Source organism: Parasteatoda tepidariorum, chromosome 12, assembly GCF_982258835.1.
Source record: "Parasteatoda tepidariorum strain Cologne lab strain chromosome 12, Ptep-v5.0, whole genome shotgun sequence".
Classification (NCBI taxonomy): Eukaryota; Metazoa; Arthropoda; class Arachnida; order Araneae; family Theridiidae; genus Parasteatoda; species Parasteatoda tepidariorum.
Window position 1 is genome coordinate 1,723,521 of NC_141766.1, and position 12,068 is coordinate 1,735,588.

The window sequence follows — 12,068 nt, forward strand, 5'->3', positions numbered from 1 at the left end:
AAATCATACGTACATGAATTTAAAATTGCTAAATAAATTCAAATAAAATCATAATAAACCAAATAGGCCATAACAAATTAATTTATTTGAACTAAAAAACATGAAAACAAACGACAAAATGACATAATGGGATGTCTGCTTGTTGATGAAACTAACTTAAGAAGCTGATTGGTTAAGGGAGGAAAAACTTGGACGGAAAGTAGAATATGCTCCACTATCGTCCAAGGACTTGAACCAAGAACTTGGATGATCGTTTACACTATCCAGGCTCAAAGCAAAACAAGTTTCCATCAATTTCAATCAATATTCGTTCAAGAACTTGGATCGTATAAGCAGGCCTTAAGCTGAATCAACGAAGATCAAAACAAAGTCAGTAGGGCTTTTGTATAAAAAGTACCATTTCTTCTCCATTTAACTTTAATCTAGACAAATAGTTATTGTTTCCTATGCTCTTTTTATTTCTTCTAAATCGAATCAAAATAAATACTATAAAAAATATAACTTTTGACTCATTTAACTTTACTATTGCGACAAATGGGATAGTGTGCCTTATGCTGTTTCTAATTCCTCTAAATTGAATGCAAGTAAAACAAAGTGGATGGACTTAATAGTTTTGAAGTTATATGTTATTACGCTTAAATGAGTATACGGGAAAACTATAATTTTTACACATCAACCGTTCATAATAATTAGTTCTATCCACTTGGTTTGCTTTTATTCGAAAAAACAAAAATGGGATCTTCTAGATGTATAAGACCAGGAAAAATTTTACTTTAAACTAATCAAATAATGTTTTCGTTGGCTCAAGAGCACGAAAAATAGTATTAAGTCCCTTGAAAATACAGAAATATTCTAAAGGTAGAACAATCTAAACTTAATGTAATATTTTTGTAATATGAATGAGATTTCATTAAAAAACAAACAATGAAATGAAAATGTAATTTACCTGAATTTATAAGAACAAAAGAGGCTATAAGTGTTAAAATCCAAATCATTTCTGTAAAAGAAAAAAAGAAAACAATTATTTTAGAATCGAAATGATTCAAAGAAATTAGTAACAAAAAACAAAATGAATACAGTCAAAATACCGACAGATACAGTTAAAATACCGGCAGTTAAAAGTTTAGTTAATTTTATACTCGCGTATTTATCTTGTTTCGTTATTCATTTTGAAAATAATAATACTAATAAATTCACGTAGGAGATATAAAAATTTTTTCATATTCTTACATAATTCCAATGAACAAAAATCAGGAACAATTTCTATTGGAATTCCTGTGAATTACTATGTTATCAAATAAGAAAATAATTTTGTGTAAAATAAAAAGTCTTTTGAGATTCACATTTGTGTCATGTGTTTTGAGAGACATATGCTATTAAGATTGTATTTTAGTGAGAAAAAAAAATTCTGACAAACCACTATAAAAATTTTACTGTAAAAATGGATTTTGCGATAAACCCTGAGTTTTCTGAGTGCTTTTTAGCGCAATTTTTCAGGAATTTTTTTGCAGTGTATATGAAAATAAGTGCTAAAAGAAATTATATACTTTTCTCATTTTTCACATACAATGTGAGTGGTTCAAGAAGCTAAACATGCTTAGTGTAGATGAAGCTACTAATTGCATCTTAACGTGGTTTACTGAGGTGGAAAGTTTATATATTTGAGAATTTAATCTTTGGGGGTAGAAAAGTAAATAAGACAAACCAATTATATTCATAAATGTAAAAAAAATTTTAGACGTATATTTGCTATCACTTTCTTATTTTTATTAGATTTTCTATTAAATGGCTCTTTCGTTAACTAGTCTACCTTCATAGTGGTCTGATCGGACTACCTATAAAATACCGTGTGGAGGCTTTCAGTTGTAGGAGGCGTTGGTTTTGGACGTTGTCAGTAATTTGTTTATAATCTAGAATGAGATGACGGAAGTTTGTTGTCTTCTTTTACTAAGATACTCATCAACAAAGTCTAAACTTTCCTTTAAAATACACTATAAAAACTATATTGCAATACTCATCCGAATTTGGTGTAGAAAATCTCTACGAAGTGTGTGAATGATTTCAAGTTAATACCGAATCGAGCTTTCTTACACTCTTCGAAGGGTGATGTTAACACATAGAAATTGATGAAGCTTATACCATCTGAAACTTGCTGATGAAGCTCCGTAAACTTAGAGAATAAATCGTGTATATTTAAATTATCTAACTAGATTCTTGCGTGAAATGATAACAGGGCACGTTTTAAATGAATAGCAAATGCTTTTGGACCATAAGTTTGAATATTGCAAAAGCTGATAGTGCAATTTCAAAATACTGACATTATGGTACCCAAAATGGCAGTTTGTTTACATGAAGCATACTTTTAGTCGGATTTAATCGACAAACTCGTCATAGCTATTTAATACCAAGTAAGTTTCAATTATCTTTCCTAATTGATAAACACATGGATTATGGTCAATTATTTGCCAAGTAATCTTCTTGTCGGATTGATTTGACAAACTACTAGTATAAACTTCGGTTTTGTTCGAATTCAAATTAATATTCTATCTGTGCTGTGTGTATGTTTGATTAAAGAACGAGTTTTATTTTGAGAAATATTGTATATAATCATCCTAAATTTATGACTCATACTTTAGATTGTATCGTAAAAGTAACTTGAGTGAATCTTATGTGTATCATATCTTACTGATGGCAGCTACTTTAGAGTAAAACAAACATTCAAGGTGTTTTACTACACCAGGAACTATCCTTGCTTTTTCTGTAGTAGAACACTTAGTGTAACACCACTTTGTAAAGTAGTTGCCACCATTTTGGTGTTCAGATACACGAAATTTTTTACAATGCACCTAACTGTAAAAAAAGGCAGTGTTTAAATAAATGTTCACTAAGTGTTCTACTACACCAAAACCAAGGATAGTTCCTAGTGTAATAAAACACTTACCATATTCTTTTTCATTATTTGGAGTAAAGTAGCCGCCACCCTGTTTGTTATTCAAAAATACTAAAAATTATATTTACAGTAAGATATGATACACATAAGAATCAGTACAGTTACTTTTACGATACAATATAAAGTAAGAATCATAAATTTAGGATGCATATGGGTGATTCTCACGAAACATGACAATTCACTGTCTCTTGCTCCAGGATCTAATGCTATAATAATAAAATAACTTTTTTTTTTAAAATTAATAAATAGCACAGCTGTTAGCATTTTAAAATGATTTTGCACTAGCATTGACTGTTTTGTATACTTAAAAATTTTCATTTTCATTAAATATCAAAATATCATTTTCCTGGCATGTCCAAAACAATATTTCCAACAATAATTAGCTTCAAAACTTCCCATACATTTTTCAAAATCTAATTTTTTTATCTTATCCTATGTAAGCATTTCTAGAATATACGCAGAGGGTATTGTTTACTAAAATTTCGTTTAAAATAATTTTTTCTGTCAATAATTTGTTTGTCCTATGAAAATCTGTCATTTTCCTGGCTACTTTTATTTAGTGATTTATAACCAAAGTAGATAGCGCCAGGAATCAATATCTTATGTTAATAGATTGATTAGATACCCTCCTATCTGAACATGTCTTGCTGTATAAATAAAGAATCAATTTTCTGGCTCAAAATCTATTTAAAAAAATTTTTCAAGGTGAGTAGGTTTTTATGCTGTCATTTTCCTGGCTTCTTGAAATCATTAATAACAAAAACTACATAGATTTATCTGAGTTATTTTAAGAAATACTGTTGTTTTTCACAGAATATAAACGTCCTCGGCCAAAATATTAAATTAAAATAAAGTTATATGCTATAAAATGGCGAATTTGACATTATTCTGGCTGTCATTTTCCTAGCTTATGAATGCCAGGACATTGAAGTGTTACCAGAAATTCTTTTTAACTGCTAATACTGTAAAGAGGGAAAGCAAATATTAACCTAATACCAAGTTTATGTATGATTGTAATATGCTTGGATGTAATCAAAGTTATTTAATTATTTAATGATTGATTATTATACACAATTTTATTCTGTACATATCAGCAACAAAAATTTTTTTGTTTCTTTCTACAGTGGATAAAAAGAATTAATTTAAGCAATTTATGGTCCATCTAACATAAAGGCTTAAGTTGAGTTACTTACTATTAACTTAAAATGATTGTTTTTTAACCTTCTAAGGTAATATGTCATTTTCCTAGCATTCAAGATTTGGTGAATTTCTATTTTATTATTTTTTTCTAGAGCAAATGTCAATAAACTACTCTGTTGTCTATAAGATATTAATAAGTGTAACTAAAGAAGTATACAAAAAAAATTTTAGTTTATTTTGAAGACTTTAAATTTGAAGAAATTTTTTGGTCCAAATTGTCATGTTTCGTGAGAATCACCCATATACACAATATTTTGAAAAACAAAATTAGTTTGTTAATCAAATATACACACAGCAGAAACAAAATATTAGTATGAATTCGAACAAAACCGAAGAGAATATAAGTTAAAAATCATCGAAGTCATTTTATACAATTTACAGATTTATATAAATCTTATAAGAATATAAATATAGTTATTATACAGCTAAAAACATACATGCATTTTATAACAGTTAAATAGTAGAACAGAGAACGAAAAAACATTCATGCCTTGTCCGGGACTCGAATGCAGGGCCTTTCTGATTTGAGGTCAGCTCCCTGACCACTACACCACAGTCCGGTCAATGGGTATAGTCAGTAAATTATTTACAATCCTTTATGAGTTGGCGTACTATGCGTATGTTTGATTTACAGACTAATTTTTTATTTTAAGAGTTAGCGTATATTTGCATTTTAAATTATCGATTCTTACTATATATTGTATTTCATTTTACAACCGTCGCTGAACAGCCGACCCAATTTTGGGTTTACGATTAGCGATGTTCAATGTCGTAGCCTTGTAATTTTGAAACCAATCTAGAAGACAAGAGAACTCCAGGATCAAATATCGGGAGAAATTTTGCCCTCGTGGATTACTTTTTGATGAAACTAACCCGCATTTGCGTTACATGGAGAATAAAACTTTGAAAACCTCCCACGGTTAGCCTGATCGCAAGGGGACTCTTACCCATGATCCGTCTACCACTGAGGATATTTCACGTCAGCACTGAGCTCGGTGCAAGCCGGATGCGGAATTCGTATCGACTGGCATTCGAATCCGGTTCACCTTATTTGAAGAATCTATAGAAGACAATCTAGATTCAATATTGAATCTATAGAAGACGAGAGAAAACCTGTTTGAAGAACAAAATCACATTTACTTTCATGAAGAATTCTTTTAAGTGAAATTAATCAGCATTTACGCAAAATGGAAGTAAGAATCACGAAAGCCTCTCGTTTTTAGCCTGATGCAAATGGAGCTCTGATATGTTTCTACCAAAGTATAATTTGCACAATATATTTGTATAATTTGATCTGTCTACCACTGAGAATATTTTACGTCAGCACTGTGGTTGATTCAAGACGGATACGGAATTCGTATCTACCAGCCATTGCTGGGATTCGTACCTGGTTCACCTCATTGGCAGGCGAACGCTCTATCCCCTGAGCCAACACAGCTCTTTATATTGTATTGCAAAAATATCGGTACTGACTTTTTATCTGTATCTCATCTTACAGTAATTATAAATTTTAGTGTTACTGAATAACAAAAATTGTGGCGGTTACTTTACACCAAGTAGTGTAAAAGAACATTAAGGTAGTGAAACACTAAATCCAAGAGTTATGTATGGGGTTTCACTACACCATTTTGGTGTAAAGTAGTTGACACCATTTTTGACTTTGAGATATACTAAAATTTTTTATAGTGCATAGCACAGAGAAAATATTAATGTGAATTTGCTAATAATAAGGCTAGTTTAAAAAGAAACGAACGTTAGAGAGTTGACACAATAAAAGAAACTTATCTACACAGACGTCGTGGTTTAATCAACAACAAAAAGCCAATATGGTATGTCTTTCTTGACTACTAAAGTGTAATCTAGAGATTTGTCTGCTAGAAAATGGAACTAATTTTGACACAATCCAGGTACTCCTTTACTACCGAATCTTACCCTACTCCTTCTCTACATATTTTATCGGCGAGCTTTTATTTCGGTAAATATTATATAGTAACAAGGAAGAAAGCGTTTAACTCCCGTCAAATCTTACACTATGTAAATAAACTATTAGCAATATCTAAAGTGCGCCAAAGTTGGTGTTTTCGTTAGTGAAAACAACTCTTTTCTTGTGTGAATGGGCGTGAGAATATAATCTTTTTCCAATTTAGGTATTTAGATTTAGCTAGGACCTTTAAATTGAATAGAAAAGTTCTAGTTAGCGATAACTGCAAGTAAAGTCATCCTTTACACAATAGTTAGGGTTGTTTAATATCAAATGGATGTTCAATATTAAGTTATTGCTGTTTGCATTCGAGGAAAAAATATTTTGAAACATTGGAAAAATAAATTTATTAATTGGAAGTGAACACGCGCCCATAAAATTGCTGAAACCCTTTTTACATACTTTAACAAGAAGCTCCTTTAAATACATTTTATAGACTTTTCAGTATAGACTTATTAAAGCTTATATTGAAAATAACCACGTATGAATGAAATGAAATATTAGTAATTTTAAACTACATTTTTGGTCACTCATTAACTTAATAAGTGTAATTTACAACCAGTTGAGCTAGACTCCCGTCGGCTAACCATGAAGTTTTTCTTCTCAATGCAGCTCAAATTTCACTAAAAAACTTTCTTACGAAAGTAACTTTGTCCTAAAGCAAGATCCAAGAGGTAAGAGAAAACTGAATAAATGTAGAACATTTAGATTTTCTATTGAATAAATGCGTAAAATTTTGCTTGTAGAATAAAATTACCCTTTACTCGTAAAAATAAAATTCTTTAATAAAAAAAAAAAAAAAAACTTGTTTTTGAATAGTAAAATAGAAACTTTTTGGAAGTTTGCTAAAACCCGATATGATTGGAAAAAACATTGTACATACATCATTAATGAGTCAAACTAGAATTATTAAGAATTAGGGGTTTTAAGAACGTATATTGCATATATATATTGAAAGTATATATATTGTTAACCAATCCAAGTAAAATATGAAATTCTTAAATAAAAATACATCATGTATTACAACTGACAAAGAAACGAGAATAACAAAAAGGTAATAAGATCGTGAGTCAATGGGCATTACAGTAGAACAATCAAAAAATTATGCAGCAAATGGCGCTTGAGGAAAGTTAAATAAGGTTTGGCAATAAAGGTCTCAAAACGAAACCATTACATTAATAAACGTTATTAAAATTTCTGTAAATCAAATTTAAAATGGATAAAGTGCTGAATTTACACTTAGCAATATTCTCTAATGCGAATCCTTTTACATTCCACCCGTTTTTTAAAATTTCTTTTTAAAACTTTTTTTAAAATTTGGTTATACATGCGTATGTGCGTTACAAATTTACTTAGAACAATTGCAAAATATTTGCTGGATAGAAAATATTACGATTTTATATAGTTTTGTATAAATGTATGTTATCCTATTGGGAACGCAGAACTAACGCATAAATCAAATTTTTATCAGGTTCAATAAAAGTTTTAGACTCGGTACATGGTTAGTAACTTTATTTTCGAACGAAGTAATTTATGCATTTAAAAAAAATTATTTAAATCATTCAAAGGCCTTTCCTTTGAGACCAAATATATATATATATATATATATATATATATATATATATATATATATATATATATATATATATATATATATATATGTAATAACAGGGCTAGATCTCTGTTATCATTGGTGTATTCATATTAAAAAATGCAGTCAAAACCGTAATAAGTTATCAAAAGGTTTATTAAAAGATATGCTGGTGATTATAATAGTTCACATCCGCCCTACAAATTTCTTTAAGTTTATTTGAAAACTCTTCATTGTCAGGTTCAAAAGAAAGTTCTGAAAAATTTAAAATTTTGCGTGGTTAAATCTAGAAAAATCATTAGGAAACAAAAGTTTAAATAAAAAAAAACTTAATTTTGTTTGCCGTCACTAGTTTAATTGACGTTTGAACCACATTTTTTCTTCTTCAAAAACATTTTAAATGCACTACAAAAAACAATATTATATCATAATTTTAAAAAAAAGCAATATAAACACTAGAAATGCAATCTAATCATTAATAATATACTATTGAATTATTCATAATAAAAGTTTAGAGCAAGGCTCAAATCTAACTTCAATAAAATATAAACAACCTACTCTCCAACGTCGACCTTCATCAATTTCGTTGAAGAGAAAAAAAAAGAAAAAAAATTTTAATGGCAATTTTATCTTCACCCTCAACACTAAAGTAAAACAAGAATATAAATTCTACTAATCAAAAGATCATTGAAACTGTAACACATAAAACAATAAAATTGAAAATAATTTCTCGAAACATTTCTTATGCCAATCAAAACAATCAGTTCACTGAAAAAAAATTTCAACAGTAACTACGATCAATGCATAAAAATAATTGTTTCAATTGAAACATCAGGTATGAGAAAAAATATATTTAAAGTCATTATCTATGATTTTTGTTATTTACATGAGCACTTTTTTTTATTATTATTAATCAATAAAAATTAAAGAAATTATTTTAAGAGAACTGTAAAAAATTAGCAAAAGGATACTAGAAAAAGTTTGAACCAGTCCAAGAGGACATTTCGAAAACCGCAACATCAGCTGAAAGTTGATAGGAAAAAAAAAACTTTCTTTCTTTGTTAAGAGGAATCATATTTCTCCTTGAATGAGGCAGGGTGAGATCAATTTGTTGACGATAAAATCCAGAGTAGCACTGGTATAGACAAAATCAACGCTTTTCGAAAGGAAGGGATGCGGTTTCAATTGGAAAACTTTCAAATGTCGAACAGGAATCTGATGATGTTTTTCTTTTAAGTCCAAGGGGGGAGAAGCTTTCCGGATGGGATGAGGTTGCAAAACGGATGGGATGAGGAAAATTTCAACGTAGCAGTCACAGCAGGTCTCCGCTAAGCTTAGTTTCTGAGATTGAAATGCGTAAGTTTTCTCCAAAGGTTTCCTCAGCAAGCAACTATGCTGCCGACTTGTAATAACAGCCGGTCTCCGCTAAGGAATTATCCTGCCGGCTTGTAATAACAGGGCTATTTCTCTGTTATCATTGGTGTATTCATATTAAGAAATGCAGTCAAAACCATAATAAGTTATCAAAAGGTTTATTAAAAGATATGCTGGTGATTATAACAGTTCACATCCGCCCTCCTCAAAGGAGGGGTTGTGGACAAGACTCCGGATAGTTCCGGCAGATGATTTATGGAACATGCAATTCAGCAAGAGACATGCGAAAACCTTCGCTCCCGCATTAAATAGTACAGAGATTGGTGTAATTTACAGTCGTACATGCCATTGTAACGCTACGCACTATGGAAAATCATTTAATGCTTCCTAATATGGAAGTGAAAGAAGGACAAGATTCTAAAAATAACTCCTCCTTTCAAATATAAATCTAATTATTATTCAATGGTATGTTTTTAGCCTTGAATTCCCAAAATAGAATAGCTCTACACTTACTCTTTAACAAAGACATTTTATGAAACCGAAAGAGTTTTAATTCTTTTATTAATACAAAAGTATTTATTATTTTTGTATTACATATACAAGGTCCGGCTATTAATTTCCAGGACTCATAGAATAACTCAGAAGAAAATAAAATTAGACACATAGCCATTTAATATTATTCGAAGTAATCCCCATCAGCCGTAATGCACGTCTGTGCTCGGCTGTACAAATTTCGGAAAGAAGTTTTAAAGTCCTCTTTCGGAATGCTCTTCAATAGTGACGTTACAGTCTTCTTGATAACTTCGACATCTTGAAATCTTGTCCCCTTCAGCAAATTTTTCAGCTTAGGAAACAATCTGCGGGTGCTAGGTCTGGAGAGTATGGTGGATCCTGCATCTTAACGACACCATGCTGGGTTAAGAATAGCCTCACAGGCAACGCAATGTGTGGAAGCGAACTTTTTCAATTGCTTCCGGCGTGCGTAACGTCTGCGGCCAACCTGTGTGTGGATCATCTTCCACGCTTTCGCGCTGTCCCGAAAGCTTTTAAACCATTCAAAAGCTCTTGAGCGACATAATGCTTCCTCGCGGTAAACTTGTTTTAACAATTTGTAGGTTTCCGCAGCTGTCTTGTTCAATTTGAAGCAACATTTAATGTTTATTCTTGCTCCATTTTCATTTCGACAACAGGAATTTAAGAGCTACGTTTTAATGCGCCTTTCTACAATAACCACTTACTTCAGTATGGTGCAGATTGCACTGCACATGCGCAAGAAAACACTCTTCAATATGCAATCATTAGCGCCATCTTCCGGCTTTTCGTTCTCCTACAGTTACGTCAGTCCTGGAAATTAATAGCCGGACCTTGTATATATATATATATATATAAACAAAAAGGACAAAAGGAGGAAAATTAAGAAAATCAATAAGTTTTATTTATTGCGCTTCAGCGGCAAATATATAGAACTCATAAAATAAGTTCAAAATGTAGAAAAAGCATGGAAAAAATTACAGAATAAGGAAAAGTTCTCGAACTAACATAAAATACACAAAAGGCAAAATTAACATTAAGGGGTCCAAACTTTGGACCGCTCGCTTGGCAAAACTATTGGGAATATATTTGTAGGTGCGTTTAAAAAAAGAGTCTGTTAATTGAGAGAAAGTACGTTTTTGTGTCTGATTTCGTAATTTAAAATATCGTCTGTACGAATTAATTCGCATATTTGAAGTCAGCCCCTTTAATCCTAGAATATGAAGATTCGATTATACTCAAGAGTAATTCAGGGTAGCAATGTCAATTATCTTTACATATTTCTCATTGTTGCTTATGAAGAATTCAAAATTATCTTTTAATGACATGGTTGATAAATATCGGTTTCATTTATTTACAGATTATCTTTCTAAAATTTTCTTGTAGTAAATCAATCTTAAAATTTCAAACTTCAGAACTAATTATTAAATCTGCGATGTCAAATTAATAGCTGCTTTCAGAAATAATAATTTAAAATTTTTCTCACTATTCTCTTAAATTTTTTCATTACATCGAATAATTGTCTAGGAATATTTTTAGTACATTCTTTTAAAACAACTGAGTGATTATTGCAAATAAATCTTTTTTTAGGAAAATTATGTAACTTAACACTGTGTACTACATTGAGTAAAATTTACCAACGACAAAATTTCGTAACGGAAATAATTTTAAATACTTAAATCATTAAATTCAGTGCTTCCATTCTTCTTAAAATACAATTTGTTTAAGTGAAAAAACTTTCTTTTCCAGATCAATCGAGTCCTTTGTTTTGGTTAAGCAAGGTATTAGAATCAGCAATTATTTTCGTTCACTAGAAGATTATGCAGAAAAATATTTTTCTAAAAGAGATAAAATCTTTTATTCAATCATACTTTCAATTAAAAGGTAAAAAAAAAATTTAATATTCTTTTTTTGGGAAAAGTAATTTATTTCACGAACAATTATCACAAAATTATTCTTTTCTCAAACAAAATAAATTGTCTTTGAAATTAAGGATTAAGAAACTTGAATCTAATAATAATATTAAATTTTTATTTCAGATTAATTAAGCTGGAGAAAAAAGTTTTAACAAACGACGTAATTGAAAATTCATAAAAAATATTTATTTTAATTTTAATTTTCCATTTATATTTAAAAAAATTTATTTCCTAAATGTTTAGCAGTATCAATAAATTGTAATAAAAGTGTATTCATTCGTGAAATAATTCATTCACTAGTAAATTAGACTGCATAAAAATGAACAAATTACAATCAGGAATATGAAGCAGATGTGTTTTAATATAAAATTTCAATCATCAGAAGTACTGATTTCAACTAATAAATTTATTTTGCGTGGGAGAGTTATAGTTGATTAATTTAAAATTATGCTGCAGATAATCGAATTCTAAATGCTTTCAAATAACCTGCTATTGTTCTTCAATTTTATTAATGGCAAAAATGAT